Source organism: Phoenix dactylifera, chromosome 4, assembly GCF_051530095.1.
Source record: "Phoenix dactylifera cultivar Ajwa chromosome 4, Ajwa_hap1_PhDact_Kaust_v1.1, whole genome shotgun sequence".
Lineage (NCBI taxonomy): Eukaryota > Viridiplantae > Streptophyta > Magnoliopsida > Arecales > Arecaceae > Phoenix > Phoenix dactylifera.
The window spans coordinates 38,844,598-38,857,725 of record NC_143193.1 but is presented as its reverse complement, the minus strand read 5'-3'; the positions used below and the strand labels follow the sequence as shown (position 1 = coordinate 38,857,725).

General features: G+C 49.5%; 36 non-coding genes across 36 annotated transcripts; all 36 read left to right on the top strand.

Annotated features, from left to right (window-relative positions):
* Nucleotides 1-92: 92 nt before the first annotated feature.
* LOC149766620 (5S ribosomal RNA) lies at nucleotides 93-211 on the top strand. Its single transcript, XR_016400859.1, has one exon. It is a non-coding gene; the product is annotated as a 5S ribosomal RNA (ribosomal RNA).
* Nucleotides 212-458: 247 nt separating this feature from the next.
* LOC149766619 (5S ribosomal RNA) lies at nucleotides 459-577 on the top strand. Its single transcript, XR_016404334.1, has one exon. It is a non-coding gene; the product is annotated as a 5S ribosomal RNA (ribosomal RNA).
* Nucleotides 578-823: 246 nt separating this feature from the next.
* LOC149766618 (5S ribosomal RNA) lies at nucleotides 824-942 on the top strand. Its single transcript, XR_016404746.1, has one exon. It is a non-coding gene; the product is annotated as a 5S ribosomal RNA (ribosomal RNA).
* Nucleotides 943-1,189: 247 nt separating this feature from the next.
* On the top strand, nucleotides 1,190-1,307 carry LOC149766617 (5S ribosomal RNA). The gene has a single exon (XR_016408568.1). It is a non-coding gene; the product is annotated as a 5S ribosomal RNA (ribosomal RNA).
* A 247-nt stretch (nucleotides 1,308-1,554) lies between these two features.
* LOC149766616 (5S ribosomal RNA) lies at nucleotides 1,555-1,673 on the top strand. The gene has a single exon (XR_016400729.1). It is a non-coding gene; the product is annotated as a 5S ribosomal RNA (ribosomal RNA).
* Nucleotides 1,674-1,920: 247 nt separating this feature from the next.
* Nucleotides 1,921-2,039, top strand: LOC149766615 (5S ribosomal RNA). Its single transcript, XR_016411547.1, has one exon. It is a non-coding gene; the product is annotated as a 5S ribosomal RNA (ribosomal RNA).
* A 243-nt stretch (nucleotides 2,040-2,282) lies between these two features.
* On the top strand, nucleotides 2,283-2,401 carry LOC149766614 (5S ribosomal RNA). Its single transcript, XR_016404091.1, has one exon. It is a non-coding gene; the product is annotated as a 5S ribosomal RNA (ribosomal RNA).
* Nucleotides 2,402-2,647: 246 nt separating this feature from the next.
* LOC149766613 (5S ribosomal RNA) lies at nucleotides 2,648-2,766 on the top strand. Its single transcript, XR_016403500.1, has one exon. It is a non-coding gene; the product is annotated as a 5S ribosomal RNA (ribosomal RNA).
* A 247-nt stretch (nucleotides 2,767-3,013) lies between these two features.
* Nucleotides 3,014-3,132, top strand: LOC149766612 (5S ribosomal RNA). The gene has a single exon (XR_016400858.1). It is a non-coding gene; the product is annotated as a 5S ribosomal RNA (ribosomal RNA).
* A 247-nt stretch (nucleotides 3,133-3,379) lies between these two features.
* On the top strand, nucleotides 3,380-3,498 carry LOC149766611 (5S ribosomal RNA). The gene has a single exon (XR_016404333.1). It is a non-coding gene; the product is annotated as a 5S ribosomal RNA (ribosomal RNA).
* A 246-nt stretch (nucleotides 3,499-3,744) lies between these two features.
* On the top strand, nucleotides 3,745-3,863 carry LOC149766610 (5S ribosomal RNA). The gene has a single exon (XR_016404634.1). It is a non-coding gene; the product is annotated as a 5S ribosomal RNA (ribosomal RNA).
* A 247-nt stretch (nucleotides 3,864-4,110) lies between these two features.
* LOC149766609 (5S ribosomal RNA) lies at nucleotides 4,111-4,229 on the top strand. Its single transcript, XR_016401099.1, has one exon. It is a non-coding gene; the product is annotated as a 5S ribosomal RNA (ribosomal RNA).
* Nucleotides 4,230-4,474: 245 nt separating this feature from the next.
* On the top strand, nucleotides 4,475-4,593 carry LOC149766608 (5S ribosomal RNA). The gene has a single exon (XR_016403499.1). It is a non-coding gene; the product is annotated as a 5S ribosomal RNA (ribosomal RNA).
* Nucleotides 4,594-4,840: 247 nt separating this feature from the next.
* On the top strand, nucleotides 4,841-4,959 carry LOC149766607 (5S ribosomal RNA). Its single transcript, XR_016400857.1, has one exon. It is a non-coding gene; the product is annotated as a 5S ribosomal RNA (ribosomal RNA).
* Nucleotides 4,960-5,206: 247 nt separating this feature from the next.
* Nucleotides 5,207-5,325, top strand: LOC149766606 (5S ribosomal RNA). Its single transcript, XR_016404332.1, has one exon. It is a non-coding gene; the product is annotated as a 5S ribosomal RNA (ribosomal RNA).
* A 246-nt stretch (nucleotides 5,326-5,571) lies between these two features.
* On the top strand, nucleotides 5,572-5,690 carry LOC149766605 (5S ribosomal RNA). The gene has a single exon (XR_016404745.1). It is a non-coding gene; the product is annotated as a 5S ribosomal RNA (ribosomal RNA).
* A 247-nt stretch (nucleotides 5,691-5,937) lies between these two features.
* LOC149766604 (5S ribosomal RNA) lies at nucleotides 5,938-6,055 on the top strand. Its single transcript, XR_016408567.1, has one exon. It is a non-coding gene; the product is annotated as a 5S ribosomal RNA (ribosomal RNA).
* Nucleotides 6,056-6,302: 247 nt separating this feature from the next.
* Nucleotides 6,303-6,421, top strand: LOC149766603 (5S ribosomal RNA). The gene has a single exon (XR_016402461.1). It is a non-coding gene; the product is annotated as a 5S ribosomal RNA (ribosomal RNA).
* A 247-nt stretch (nucleotides 6,422-6,668) lies between these two features.
* Nucleotides 6,669-6,787, top strand: LOC149766602 (5S ribosomal RNA). The gene has a single exon (XR_016411546.1). It is a non-coding gene; the product is annotated as a 5S ribosomal RNA (ribosomal RNA).
* Nucleotides 6,788-7,030: 243 nt separating this feature from the next.
* Nucleotides 7,031-7,149, top strand: LOC149766601 (5S ribosomal RNA). The gene has a single exon (XR_016401097.1). It is a non-coding gene; the product is annotated as a 5S ribosomal RNA (ribosomal RNA).
* Nucleotides 7,150-7,395: 246 nt separating this feature from the next.
* On the top strand, nucleotides 7,396-7,514 carry LOC149766600 (5S ribosomal RNA). Its single transcript, XR_016406377.1, has one exon. It is a non-coding gene; the product is annotated as a 5S ribosomal RNA (ribosomal RNA).
* Nucleotides 7,515-7,761: 247 nt separating this feature from the next.
* LOC149766599 (5S ribosomal RNA) lies at nucleotides 7,762-7,880 on the top strand. The gene has a single exon (XR_016403294.1). It is a non-coding gene; the product is annotated as a 5S ribosomal RNA (ribosomal RNA).
* Nucleotides 7,881-8,127: 247 nt separating this feature from the next.
* LOC149766598 (5S ribosomal RNA) lies at nucleotides 8,128-8,246 on the top strand. The gene has a single exon (XR_016406860.1). It is a non-coding gene; the product is annotated as a 5S ribosomal RNA (ribosomal RNA).
* Nucleotides 8,247-8,492: 246 nt separating this feature from the next.
* LOC149766597 (5S ribosomal RNA) lies at nucleotides 8,493-8,611 on the top strand. Its single transcript, XR_016406461.1, has one exon. It is a non-coding gene; the product is annotated as a 5S ribosomal RNA (ribosomal RNA).
* Nucleotides 8,612-8,858: 247 nt separating this feature from the next.
* LOC149766596 (5S ribosomal RNA) lies at nucleotides 8,859-8,976 on the top strand. The gene has a single exon (XR_016408566.1). It is a non-coding gene; the product is annotated as a 5S ribosomal RNA (ribosomal RNA).
* Nucleotides 8,977-9,223: 247 nt separating this feature from the next.
* LOC149766595 (5S ribosomal RNA) lies at nucleotides 9,224-9,342 on the top strand. Its single transcript, XR_016402460.1, has one exon. It is a non-coding gene; the product is annotated as a 5S ribosomal RNA (ribosomal RNA).
* A 247-nt stretch (nucleotides 9,343-9,589) lies between these two features.
* Nucleotides 9,590-9,708, top strand: LOC149766594 (5S ribosomal RNA). Its single transcript, XR_016411545.1, has one exon. It is a non-coding gene; the product is annotated as a 5S ribosomal RNA (ribosomal RNA).
* A 243-nt stretch (nucleotides 9,709-9,951) lies between these two features.
* On the top strand, nucleotides 9,952-10,070 carry LOC149766593 (5S ribosomal RNA). Its single transcript, XR_016401096.1, has one exon. It is a non-coding gene; the product is annotated as a 5S ribosomal RNA (ribosomal RNA).
* A 246-nt stretch (nucleotides 10,071-10,316) lies between these two features.
* On the top strand, nucleotides 10,317-10,435 carry LOC149766592 (5S ribosomal RNA). Its single transcript, XR_016406375.1, has one exon. It is a non-coding gene; the product is annotated as a 5S ribosomal RNA (ribosomal RNA).
* A 247-nt stretch (nucleotides 10,436-10,682) lies between these two features.
* On the top strand, nucleotides 10,683-10,801 carry LOC149766591 (5S ribosomal RNA). The gene has a single exon (XR_016403293.1). It is a non-coding gene; the product is annotated as a 5S ribosomal RNA (ribosomal RNA).
* Nucleotides 10,802-11,048: 247 nt separating this feature from the next.
* LOC149766590 (5S ribosomal RNA) lies at nucleotides 11,049-11,167 on the top strand. The gene has a single exon (XR_016406859.1). It is a non-coding gene; the product is annotated as a 5S ribosomal RNA (ribosomal RNA).
* A 246-nt stretch (nucleotides 11,168-11,413) lies between these two features.
* LOC149766589 (5S ribosomal RNA) lies at nucleotides 11,414-11,532 on the top strand. The gene has a single exon (XR_016404744.1). It is a non-coding gene; the product is annotated as a 5S ribosomal RNA (ribosomal RNA).
* A 247-nt stretch (nucleotides 11,533-11,779) lies between these two features.
* LOC149766588 (5S ribosomal RNA) lies at nucleotides 11,780-11,897 on the top strand. Its single transcript, XR_016408565.1, has one exon. It is a non-coding gene; the product is annotated as a 5S ribosomal RNA (ribosomal RNA).
* A 247-nt stretch (nucleotides 11,898-12,144) lies between these two features.
* Nucleotides 12,145-12,263, top strand: LOC149766587 (5S ribosomal RNA). Its single transcript, XR_016411544.1, has one exon. It is a non-coding gene; the product is annotated as a 5S ribosomal RNA (ribosomal RNA).
* A 243-nt stretch (nucleotides 12,264-12,506) lies between these two features.
* On the top strand, nucleotides 12,507-12,625 carry LOC149766586 (5S ribosomal RNA). Its single transcript, XR_016401095.1, has one exon. It is a non-coding gene; the product is annotated as a 5S ribosomal RNA (ribosomal RNA).
* Nucleotides 12,626-12,871: 246 nt separating this feature from the next.
* On the top strand, nucleotides 12,872-12,990 carry LOC149766585 (5S ribosomal RNA). Its single transcript, XR_016404633.1, has one exon. It is a non-coding gene; the product is annotated as a 5S ribosomal RNA (ribosomal RNA).
* Nucleotides 12,991-13,128: the final 138 nt, after the last annotated feature.

Genomic DNA, 13,128 nt, shown 5'->3' with positions numbered 1-13,128 from the left:
TCCTACGCCAGAACGGCCCCGGCGACGCGAATGTCTCGGGCCGTCGAGGTCTGCTGCTTTGTCATAAAAGGGAGTTTCGATGGGCATGTCATGGGTGCGATCATACCCGCACTAATGCACCGGATCCCATCAGAACTCCGCAGTTAAGCGTGCTTGGGCGAGAGTAGTACTATGATGGGTGACCCCCTGGGAAGTCCTCGTGTTGCACCCCTTTTATTTTTTGCCCGCTTTTTTATTTTTTGATAATATTTATTTTTAATTTTTCGGCTTTTGGCTTTTCCTCTTTGGATAATTTTTTTCCCCCGAAAATAAACTGAGTCCGGAGACTGGCGGTGCCATGCCGCATAGCGGGACCAGCGCGTTGAATCCTACGCCAGAACGGCCCCGGCGGCGCGAATGTCTCAGGCCGTCGAGGTCTGCTGCTTTGTCATAAAAGGGAGTTTCGATGGGCGAGTCATGGGTGCGATCATACCAGCACCAATGCACCGGATCCCATCAGAACTCCGCAGTTAAGCGTGTTTGGGCGAGAGTAGTACTAGGATGGGTGACCCCCTGGGAAGTCCTCGTGTTGCACCCCTTTTATTTTTTGCCCGCTTTTTAATTTTTTGATAATATTTATTTTTAATTTTTCGGCTTTTGGCTTTTTCTCTTCAGATAATTTTTTTTCCCGAAAATAAACTGATTCCGGAGACTCGCGGTGCCATGCCGCATAGCGGGACCAGCGTGTTGAATCCTACGCCAGAACGGCCTCGGCGGCGCGAATGTTTCGGGCCATCGAGGTCTGCTGCTTTGTCATAAAAGGGAGTTTCGAAGGGCATGTCATGGGTGCGATCATACCAGCACTAATGCACCGGATCCCATCAGAACTCCGCAGTTAAGCGTGCTTGGGCGAGAGTTGTACTAGGATGGGTGACCCCCTAGGAAGTCCTCGTGTTGCACCCCTTTTATTTTTTGCCCGCTTTTTTATTTTTTGATAATATTTATTTTTAATTTTTTGGCTTTTGGCTTTTCCTCTTCGGATAATTTTTTTCCTCCGAAAATAAACTGAGTCCGGAGACTGGCGGTGCCATGCCGCATAGCGGGACCAGCGCGTTGAATCCTACGCCAGAACGGCCCCGGCGGTGCGAATGTCTCGGGCCGTCGAGGTCTGCTGCTTTGTCATAAAAGGGAGTTTCGATGGGCATGTCATGGGTGCGATCATACCAGCACTAATGCACCGGATCCCATCAGAACTCCGCAGTTAAGCGTGCTTGGGCAAGATTAGTACTAGGATGGGTGACCCCCGGGAAGTCCTCTTGTTGCACCCCTTTTATTTCTTGCCCGCTTTTTTATTTTTTGATAATATTTATTTTTAATTTTTCGGCTTTTGGCTTTTCTTCTTCGGATAATTTTTTTCCCCCGAAAATAAACTGAGTCCGGAGACTGGCGGTGCCATGCCGCATAGCGTGACCAGCGCGTTGAATCCTACGCCAGAACGGCCCCGGCGGCGCGAATGTCTCGGGCCGTCGAGGTCTGCTGCTTTGTCATAAAAGGGAGTTTCGATGGGCATGTCATGGGTGCGATCATACCAGCACTAAGGCACCGGATCCCATCAGAACTCCGTAGTTAAGCGTGCTTGGGCGAGAGTAGTACTAGGATGGGTGACCCCCTGGGAAGTCCTCGTGTTGCACCCCTTTTATTTTTTGCCCGCTTTTTTATTTTTTGATAATATTTATTTTTAATTTTTCGGCTTTTGGCTTTTCCTCTTCGGATAATTTTTTTCCCCCGAAAATAAACTGAGTCCGGAGACTGGCGGTGCTATGCCGCATAGCGGGACCAGCGCGTTGAATCCTACGCCAGAACGGCCCCGGCGGCGCGAATGTCTCGGGCCGTCGAGGTCTGCTGCTTTGTCATAAAAGGGAGTTTCGATGGGCATGTCATGGGTGCGATCATACCAGCACTAATGCACCGGATCCCATCAGAACTCCGCAGTTAAGCGTGCTTGGGCGAGAGTAGTACTAGGATGGGTGACCCCCTGGGAAGTCCTCGTGTTGCACCCCTTTTATTTTTTGCCCGCTTTTTTATTTTTAATATTTATTTTTAATTTTTCGGCTTTTGGCTTTTCCTCTTCGGATAATTTTTTTCCCCCGAAAATAAACTGAGTCCGGAGACTGGCGGTGCCATGCCGCATAGCGGGACCAGCGCGTTGAATCCTACGCCAGAACGGCCCCGGCGGCGCGAATGTCTCGGGCCGTCGAGGTCTGCTGCTTTGTCATAAAAGGGAGTTTCGATGGGCAAGTCATTGGTGCGATCATACCAGCACTAATGCACCGGATCCCATCAGAACTCCGCAGTTAAGCGTGTTTGGGCGAGAGTAGTACTAGGATGGGTGACCCCCTGGGAAGTCCTCGTGTTGCACCCCTTTTATTTTTTGCCCGCTTTTTTATTTTTTGATAATATTTATTTTTAATTTTTCGGCTTTTGGCTTTTTCTCTTCGGATAATTTTTTTTTCCGAAAATAAACTGAGTCCGGAGACTCGCGGTGCCATGCCGCATAGCGGGACCAGCGCGTTGAATCCTACGCCAGAACGGCCTCGGCGGCGCGAATGTTTCGGGCCATCGAGGTCTGCTGCTTTGTCATAAAAGGGAGTTTCGAAGAGCATGTCATGGGTGCGATCATACCAGCACTAATGCACCGGATCCCATCAGAACTCCGCAATTAAGCGTGCTTGGGCGAGAGTAGTACTAGGATGGGTGACCCCCTGGGAAGTCCTCGTGTTGCACCCCTTTTATTTTTTGCCCGCTTTTTTATTTTTTGATAATATTTATTTTTAATTTTTCGGCTTTTGGCTTTTCCTCTCCGGATAATTTTTTTCCTCCGAAAATAAACTGAGTCCGGAGACTGGCGGTGCCATGCCGCATAGCGGGACCAGCGCGTTGAATCCTACGCCAGAACGGCCCCGGCGGCGCGAATGTCTCGGGCCGTCGAGGTCTGCTGCTTTGTCATAAAAGGGAGTTTCGATGGGCATGTCATGGGTGCGATCATACCCGCACTAATGCACCGGATCCCATCAGAACTCCGCAGTTAAGCGTGCTTGGGCGAGAGTAGTACTATGATGGGTGACCCCCTGGGAAGTCCTCGTGTTGCACCCCTTTTATTTTTTGCCCGCTTTTTTATTTTTTGATAATATTTATTTTTAATTTTTCGGCTTTTGGCTTTTCCTCTTCGAATAATTTTTTTCTCCCGAAAATTAACTGAGTCCGGAGACTGGCGGTGCCATGCCGCATAGCGGGACCAGCGCGTTGAATCCTACGCCAGAACGGCCCCGGCGGCGCGAATGTCTCAGGCCGTCGAGCTCTGCTGTTTTGTCATAAAAGGGAGTTTCGATGGGCGAGTCATGGGTGCGATCATACCAGCACCAATGCACCGGATCCCATCAGAACTCCGCAGTTAAGCGTGTTTGGGCGAGAGTAGTACTAGGATGGGTGACCCCCTGGGAAGTCCTCGTGTTGCACCCCTTTTATTTTTTGCCCGCTTTTTTATTTTTTGATAATATTTATTTTTAATTTTTCGGCTTTTGGCTTTTTCTCTTCAGATAATTTTTTTTCCCGAAAATAAACTGATTCCGGAGACTCGCGGTGCCATGCCGCATAGCGGGACCAGCGTGTTGAATCCTACGCCAGAACGGCCTCGGCGGCGCGAATGTTTCGGGCCATCGAGGTCTGCTGCTTTGTCATAAAAGGGAGTTTCGAAGGGCATGTCATGGGTGCGATCATACCGGCACTAATGCACCGGATCCCATCAGAACTCCGCAGTTAAGCGTGCTTGGGCGAGAGTTGTACTAGGATGGGTGACCCCCTAGGAAGTCCTCGTGTTGCACCCCTTTTATTTTTTGCCCGCTTTTTTATTTTTTGATAATATTTATTTTTAATTTTTTGGCTTTTGGCTTTTCCTCTTCGGATAATTTTTTTCCTCCGAAAATAAACTGAGTCCGGAGACTGGCGGTGCCATGCCGCATAGCGGGACCAGCGCGTTGAATCCTACGCCAGAACGGCCCCGGCGGCGCGAATGTCTCGGGCCGTCGAGGTCTGCTGCTTTGTCATAAAAGGGAGTTTCGATGGGCAAGTCATGGGTGCGATCATACCAGCACTAATGCACCGGATCCCATCAGAACTCCGCAGTTAAGCGTGTTTGGGCGAGAGTAGTACTAGGATGGGTGACCCCCTGGGAAGTCCTCGTGTTGCACCCCTTTTATTTTTTGCCCGCTTTTTTATTTTTTGATAATATTTATTTTTAATTTTTCGGCTTTTGGCTTTTTCTCTTCGGATAATTTTTTTTCCGAAAATAAACTGAGTCCGGAGACTCGCGGTGCCATGCCGCATAGCGGGACCAACGCGTTGAATCCTACGCCAGAACGGCCTCGGCGGCGCGAATGTTTCGGGCCATCGAGGTCTGCTGCTTTGTCATAAAAGGGAGTTTCGAAGAGCATGTCATGGGTGCGATCATACCAGCACTAATGCACCGGATCCCATCAGAACTCCGCAATTAAGCGTGCTTGGGCGAGAGTAGTACTAGGATGGGTGACCCCCTGGGAAGTCCTCGTGTTGCACCCCTTTTATTTTTTGCCCGCTTTTTTATTTTTTGATAATATTTATTTTTAATTTTTCGGCTTTTGGCTTTTCCTCTCCGGATAATTTTTTTCCTCCGAAAATAAACTGAGTCCGGAGACTGGCGGTGCCATGCCGCATAGCGGGACCAGCGCGTTGAATCCTACGCCAGAACGGCCCCGGCGGCGCGAATGTCTCGGGCCGTCGAGGTCTGCTGCTTTGTCATAAAAGGGAGTTTCGATGGGCATGTCATGGGTGCGATCATACCCGCACTAATGCACCGGATCCCATCAGAACTCCGCAGTTAAGCGTGCTTGGGCGAGAGTAGTACTATGATGGGTGACCCCCTGGGAAGTCCTCGTGTTGCACCCCTTTTATTCTTTGCCCGCTTTTTTATTTTTTGATAATATTTATTTTTAATTTTTCGGCTTTTGGCTTTTCCTCTTCGAATAATTTTTTTCCCCCGAAAATAAACTGAGTCCGGAGACTGGCGGTGCCATGCCGCATAGCGGGACCAGCGCGTTGAATCCTACGCCAGAACGGCCCCGGCGGCGCGAATGTCTCAGGCCGTCGAGGTCTGCTGCTTTGTCATAAAAGGGAGTTTCGATGGGCGAGTCATGGGTGCGATCATACCAGCACCAATGCACCGGATCCCATCAGAACTCCGCAGTTAAGCGTGTTTGGGCGAGAGTAGTACTAGGATGGGTGACCCCCTGGGAAGTCCTCGTGTTGCACCCCTTTTATTTTTTGCCCGCTTTTTTATTTTTTGATAATATTTATTTTTAATTTTTCGGCTTTTGGCTTTTTCTCTTCAGATAATTTTTTTTCCCGAAAATAAACTGATTCCGGAGACTCGCGGTGCCATGCCGCATAGCGGGACCAGCGTGTTGAATCCTACGCCAGAACGGCCTCGGCGGCGCGAATGTTTCGGGCCATCGAGGTCTGCTGCTTTGTCATAAAAGGGAGTTTCGAAGGGCATGTCATGGGTGCGATCATACCAGCACTAATGCACCGGATCCCATCAGAACTCCGCAGTTAAGCGTGCTTGGGCGAGAGTTGTACTAGGATGGGTGACCCCCTAGGAAGTCCTCGTGTTGCACCCCTTTTATTTTTTGCCCGCTTTTTTATTTTTTGATAATATTTATTTTTAATTTTTTGGCTTTTGGCTTTTCCTCTTCGGATAATTTTTTTCCTCCGAAAATAAACTGAGTCCGGAGACTGGCGGTGCCATGCCGCATAGCGGGACCAGCGCGTTGAATCCTACGCCAGAACGGCCCCGGCGGCGCGAATGTCTCGGGCCGTCGAGGTCTGCTGCTTTGTCATAAAAGGGAGTTTCGATGGGCATGTCATGGGTGCGATCATACCAGCACTAATGCACCGGATCCCATCAGAACTCCGCAGTTAAGCGTGCTTGGGCAAGATTAGTACTAGGATGGGTGACCCCCGGGAAGTCCTCTTGTTGCACCCCTTTTATTTCTTGCCCGCTTTTTTATTTTTTGATAATATTTATTTTTAATTTTTCGGCTTTTGGCTTTTCTTCTTCGGATAATTTTTTTCCCCCGAAAATAAACTGAGTCCGGAGACTGGCGGTGCCATGCCGCATAGCGTGACCAGCGCGTTGAATCCTACGCCAGAACGGCCCCGGCGGCGCGAATGTCTCGGGCCGTCGAGGTCTGCTGCTTTGTCATAAAAGGGAGTTTCGATGGGCATGTCATGGGTGCGATCATACCAGTACTAAGGCACCGGATCCCATCAGAACTCCGTAGTTAAGCGTGCTTGGGCGAGAGTAGTACTAGGATGGGTGACCCCCTGGGAAGTCCTCGTGTTGCACCCCTTTTATTTTTTGCCCGCTTTTTTATTTTTTGATAATATTTATTTTTAATTTTTCGGCTTTTGGCTTTTCCTCTTCGGATAATTTTTTTCCCCCGAAAATAAACTGAGTCCGGAGACTGGCGGTGCTATGCCGCATAGCGGGACCAGCGCGTTGAATCCTACGCCAGAACGGCCCCGGCGGCGCGAATGTCTCGGGCCGTCGAGGTCTGCTGCTTTGTCATAAAAGGGAGTTTCGATGGGCATGTCATGGGTGCGATCATACCAGCACTAATGCACCGGATCCCATCAGAACTCCGCAGTTAAGCGTGCTTGGGCGAGAGTAGTACTAGGATGGGTGACCCCCTGGGAAGTCCTCGTGTTGCACCCCTTTTATTTTTTGCCCGCTTTTTTATTTTTAATATTTATTTTTAATTTTTCGGCTTTTGGCTTTTCCTCTTCGGATAATTTTTTTCCCCCGAAAATAAACTGAGTCCGGAGACTGGCGGTGCCATGCCGCATAGCGGGACCAGCGCGTTGAATCCTACGCCAGAACGGCCCCGGCGGCGCGAATGTCTCGGGCCGTCGAGGTCTGCTGCTTTGTCATAAAAGGGAGTTTCGATGGGCAAGTCATGGGTGCGATCATACCAGCACTAATGCACCGGATCCCATCAGAACTCCGCAGTTAAGCGTGTTTGGGCGAGAGTAGTACTAGGATGGGTGACCCCCTGGGAAGTCCTCGTGTTGCACCCCTTTTATTTTTTGCCCGCTTTTTTATTTTTTGATAATATTTATTTTTAATTTTTCGGCTTTTGGCTTTTTCTCTTCGGATAATTTTTTTTTCCGAAAATAAACTGAGTCCGGAGACTCGCGGTGCCATGCCGCATAGCGGGACCAGCGCGTTGAATCCTACGCCAGAACGGCCTCGGCGGCGCGAATGTTTCGGGCCATCGAGGTCTGCTGCTTTGTCATAAAAGGGAGTTTCGAAGAGCATGTCATGGGTGCGATCATACCAGCACTAATGCACCGGATCCCATCAGAACTCCGCAATTAAGCGTGCTTGGGCGAGAGTAGTACTAGGATGGGTGACCCCCTTGGAAGTCCTCGTGTTGCACCCCTTTTATTTTTTGCCCGCTATTTTATTTTTTGATAATATTTATTTTTAATTTTTCGGCTTTTGGCTTTTCCTCTCCGGATAATTTTTTTCCTCCGAAAATAAACTGAGTCCGGAGACTGGCGGTGCCATGCCGCATAGCGGGACCAGCGCGTTGAATCCTACGCCAGAACGGCCCCGGCGGCGCGAATGTCTCGGGCCGTCGAGGTCTGCTGCTTTGTCATAAAAGGGAGTTTCGATGGGCATGTCATGGGTGCGATCATACCCGCACTAATGTACCGGATCCCATCAGAACTCCGCAGTTAAGCGTGCTTGGGCGAGAGTAGTACTATGATGGGTGACCCCCTGGGAAGTCCTCGTGTTGCACCCCTTTTATTTTTTGCCCGCTTTTTTATTTTTTGATAATATTTATTTTTAATTTTTCGGCTTTTGGCTTTTCCTCTTCGGATAATTTTTTTCCCCCGAAAATAAACTGAGTCCGGGGACTGGCGGTGCCATGCCGCATAGCGGGACCAGCGCGTTGAATCCTACGCCAGAACGGCCCCGGCGGCGCGAATGTCTCAGGCCGTCGAGGTCTGCTGCTTTGTCATAAAAGGGAGTTTCGATGGGCGAGTCATGGGTGCGATCATACCAGCACCAATGCACCGGATCCCATCAGAACTCCGCAGTTAAGCGTGTTTGGGCGAGAGTAGTACTAGGATGGGTGACCCCCTAGGAAGTCCTCGTGTTGCACCCCTTTTATTTTTTGCCCGCTTTTTTATTTTTTGATAATATTTATTTTTAATTTTTCGGCTTTTGGCTTTTTCTCTTCAGATAATTTTTTTTCCCGAAAATAAACTGATTCCGGAGACTCGCGGTGCCATGCCGCATAGCGGGACCAGCGTGTTGAATCCTACGCCAGAACGGCCTCGGCGGCGCGAATGTTTCGGGCCATCGAGGTCTGCTGCTTTGTCATAAAAGGGAGTTTCGAAGGGCATGTCATGGGTGCGATCATACCAGCACTAATGCACCGGATCCCATCAGAACTCCGCAGTAAAGCGTGCTTGGGCGAGAGTTGTACTAGGATGGGTGACCCCCTAGGAAGTCCTCGTGTTGCACCCCTTTTATTTTTTGCCCGCTTTTTTATTTTTTGATAATATTTATTTTTAATTTTTTGGCTTTTGGCTTTTCCTCTTCGGATAATTTTTTTCCTCCGAAAATAAACTGAGTCCGGAGACTGGCGGTGCCATGCCGCATAGCGGGACCAGCGCGTTGAATCCTACGCCAGAACGGCCCCGGCGGCGCGAATGTCTCGGGCCGTCGAGGTCTGCTGCTTTGTCATAAAAGGGAGTTTCGATGGGCATGTCATGGGTGCGATCATACCAGCACTAATGCACCGGATCCCATCAGAACTCCGCAGTTAAGCGTGCTTGGGCAAGATTAGTACTAGGATGGGTGACCCCCGGGAAGTCCTCTTGTTGCACCCCTTTTATTTCTTGCCCGCTTTTTTATTTTTTGATAATATTTATTTTTAATTTTTCGGCTTTTGGCTTTTCTTCTTCGGATAATTTTTTTCCCCCGAAAATAAACTGAGTCCGGAGACTGGCGGTGCCATGCCGCATAGCGTGACCAGCGCGTTGAATCCTACGCCAGAACGGCCCCGGCGGCGCGAATGTCTCGGGCCGTCGAGGTCTGCTGCTTTGTCATAAAAGGGAGTTTCGATGGGCATGTCATGGGTGCGATCATACCAGTACTAAGGCACCGGATCCCATCAGAACTCCGTAGTTAAGCGTGCTTGGGCGAGAGTAGTACTAGGATGGGTGACCCCCTGGGAAGTCCTCGTGTTGCACCCCTTTTATTTTTTGCCCGCTTTTTTATTTTTTGATAATATTTATTTTTAATTTTTCGGCTTTTGGCTTTTCCTCTTCGGATAATTTTTTTCCCCCGAAAATAAACTGAGTCCGGAGACTGGCGGTGCTATGCCGCATAGCGGGACCAGCGCGTTGAATCCTACGCCAGAACGGCCCCGGCGGCGCGAATGTCTCGGGCCGTCGAGGTCTGCTGCTTTGTCATAAAAGGGAGTTTCGATGGGCATGTCATGGGTGCGATCATACCAGCACTAATGCACCGGATCCCATCAGAACTCCGCAGTTAAGCGTGCTTGGGCGAGAGTAGTACTAGGATGGGTGACCCCCTGGGAAGTCCTCGTGTTGCACCCCTTTTATTTTTTGCCCGCTTTTTTATTTTTAATATTTATTTTTAATTTTTCGGCTTTTGGCTTTTCCTCTTCGGATAATTTTTTTCCCCCGAAAATAAACTGAGTCCGGAGACTGGCGGTGCCATGCCGCATAGCGGGACCAGCGCGTTGAATCCTACGCCAGAACGGCCCCGGCGGCGCGAATGTCTCGGGCCGTCGAGGTCTGCTGCTTTGTCATAAAAGGGAGTTTCGATGGGCAAGTCATGGGTGCGATCATACCAGCACTAATGCACCGGATCCCATCAGAACTCCGCAGTTAAGCGTGTTTGGGCGAGAGTAGTACTAGGATGGGTGACCCCCTGGGAAGTCCTCGTGTTGCACCCCTTTTATTTTTTGCCCGCTTTTTTATTTTTTGATAATATTTATTTTTAATTTTTCGGCTTTTGGCTTTTTCTCTTCGGATAATTTTTTTTTCCGAAAATAAACTGAGTCCGGAGACTCGCGGTGCCATGCCGCATAGCGGGACCAGCGCGTTGAATCCTACGCCAGAACGGCCTCGGCGGCGCGAATGTTTCGGGCCATCGAGGTCTGCTGCTTTGTCATAAAAGGGAGTTTCGAAGAGCATGTCATGGGTGCGATCATACCAGCACTAATGCACCGGATCCCATCAGAACTCCGCAATTAAGCGTGCTTGGGCGAGAGTAGTACTAGGATGGGTGACCCCCTTGGAAGTCCTCGTGTTGCACCCCTTTTATTTTTTGCCCGCTATTTTATTTTTTGATAATATTTATTTTTAATTTTTCGGCTTTTGGCTTTTCCTCTCCGGATAATTTTTTTCCTCCGAAAATAAACTGAGTCCGGAGACTGGCGGTGCCATGCCGCATAGCGGGACCAGCGCGTTGAATCCTACGCCAGAACGGCCCCGGCGGCGCGAATGTCTCGGGCCGTCGAGGTCTGCTGCTTTGTCATAAAAGGGAGTTTCGATGGGCATGTCATGGGTGCGATCATACCCGCACTAATGTACCGGATCCCATCAGAACTCCGCAGTTAAGCGTGCTTGGGCGAGAGTAGTACTATGATGGGTGACCCCCTGGGAAGTCCTCGTGTTGCACCCCTTTTATTTTTTGCCCGCTTTTTTATTTTTTGATAATATTTATTTTTAATTTTTCGGCTTTTGGCTTTTCCTCTTCGGATAATTTTTTTCCCCCGAAAATAAACTGAGTCCGGAGACTGGCGGTGCCATGCCGCATAGCGGGACCAGCGCGTTGAATCCTACGCCAGAACGGCCCCGGCGGCGCGAATGTCTCAGGCCGTCGAGGTCTGCTGCTTTGTCATAAAAGGGAGTTTCGATGGGCGAGTCATGGGTGCGATCATACCAGCACCAATGCACCGGATCCCATCAGAACTCCGCAGTTAAGCGTGTTTGGGCGAGAGTAGTACTAGGATGGGTGACCCCCTAGGAAGTCCTCGTGTTGCACCCCTTTTATTTTTTGCCCGCTTTTTTATTTTTTGATAATATTTATTTTTAATTTTTCGGCTTTTGGCTTTTTCTCTTCAGATAATTTTTTTTCCCGAAAATAAACTGATTCCGGAGACTCGCGGTGCCATGCCGCATAGCGGGACCAGCGTGTTGAATCCTACGCCAGAACGGCCTCGGCGGCGCGAATGTTTCGGGCCATCGAGGTCTGCTGCTTTGTCATAAAAGGGAGTTTCGAAGGGCATGTCATGGGTGCGATCATACCAGCACTAATGCACCGGATCCCATCAGAACTCCGCAGTTAAGCGTGCTTGGGCGAGAGTTGTACTAGGATGGGTGACCCCCTAGGAAGTCCTCGTGTTGCACCCCTTTTATTTTTTGCCCGCTTTTTTATTTTTTGATAATATTTATTTTTAATTTTTTGGCTTTTGGCTTTTCCTCTTCGGATAATTTTTTTCCTCCGAAAATAAACTGAGTCCGGAGACTGGCGGTGCCATGCCGCATAGCGGGACCAGCGCGTTGAATCCTACGCCAGAACGGCCCCGGCGGCGCGAATGTCTCGGGCCGTCGAGGTCTGCTGCTTTGTCATAAAAGGGAGTTTCGATGGGCATGTCATGGGTGCGATCATACCAGCACTAATGCACCGGATCCCATCAGAACTCCGCAGTTAAGCGTGCTTGGGCAAGATTAGTACTAGGATGGGTGACCCCCGGGAAGTCCTCTTGTTGCACCCCTTTTATTTCTTGCCCGCTTTTTTATTTTTTGATAATATTTATTTTTAATTTTTCGGCTTTTGGCTTTTCTTCTTCGGATAATTTTTTTCCCCCGAAAATAAACTGAGTCCGGAGACTGGCGGTGCCATGCCGCATAGCGTGACCAGCGCGTTGAATCCTACGCCAGAACGGCCCCGGCGGCGCGAATGTCTCGGGCCGTCGAGGTCTGCTGCTTTGTCATAAAAGGGAGTTTCGATGGGCATGTCATGGGTGCGATCATACCAGCACTAATGCACCGGATCCCATCAGAACTCCGCAGTTAAGCGTGCTTGGGCGAGAGTAGTACTAGGATGGGTGACCCCCTGGGAAGTCCTCGTGTTGCACCCCTTTTATTTTTTGCCCGCTTTTTTATTTTTAAAATTTATTTTTAATTTTTCGGCTTTTGGCTTTTCCTCTTCGGATAATTTTTTTCCCCCGAAAATAAACTGAGTCCGGAGACTGGCGGTGCCATGCCGCATAGCGGGACCAGCGCGTTGAATCCTACGCCAGAACGGCCCCGGCGGCGCGAATGTCTCGGGCCGTCGAGGTCTGCTGCTTTGTCATAAAAGGGAGTTTCGATGGGCAAGTCATGGGTGCGATCATACCAGCACTAATGCACCGGATCCCATCAGAACTCCGCAGTTAAGCGTGTTTGGGCGAGAGTAGTACTAGGATGGGTGACCCCCTGGGAAGTCCTCGTGTTGCACCCCTTTTATTTTTTGCCCGCTTTTTTATTTTTTGATAATATTTATTTTTAATTTTTCGGCTTTTGGCTTTTTCTCTTCGGATAATTTTTTTTTCCGAAAATAAACTGAGTCCGGAGACTCGCGGTGCCATGCCGCATAGCGGGACCAGCGCGTTGAATCCTACGCCAGAACGGCCTCGGCGGCGCGAATGTTTCGGGCCATCGAGGTCTGCTGCTTTGTCATAAAAGGGAGTTTCGAAGGGCATGTCATGGGTGCGATCATACCGGCACTAATGCACCGGATCCCATCAGAACTCCGCAGTTAAGCGTGCTTGGGCGAGAGTTGTACTAGGATGGGTGACCCCCTAGGAAGTCCTCGTGTTGCACCCCTTTTATTTTTTGCCCGCTTTTTTATTTTTTGATAATATTTATTTTTAATTTTTTGGCTTTTGGCTTTTCCTCTTCGGATAATTTTTTTCCTCCGAAAATAAACTGAGTCCGGAGACTGGCGGTGCCATGCCGCATAGC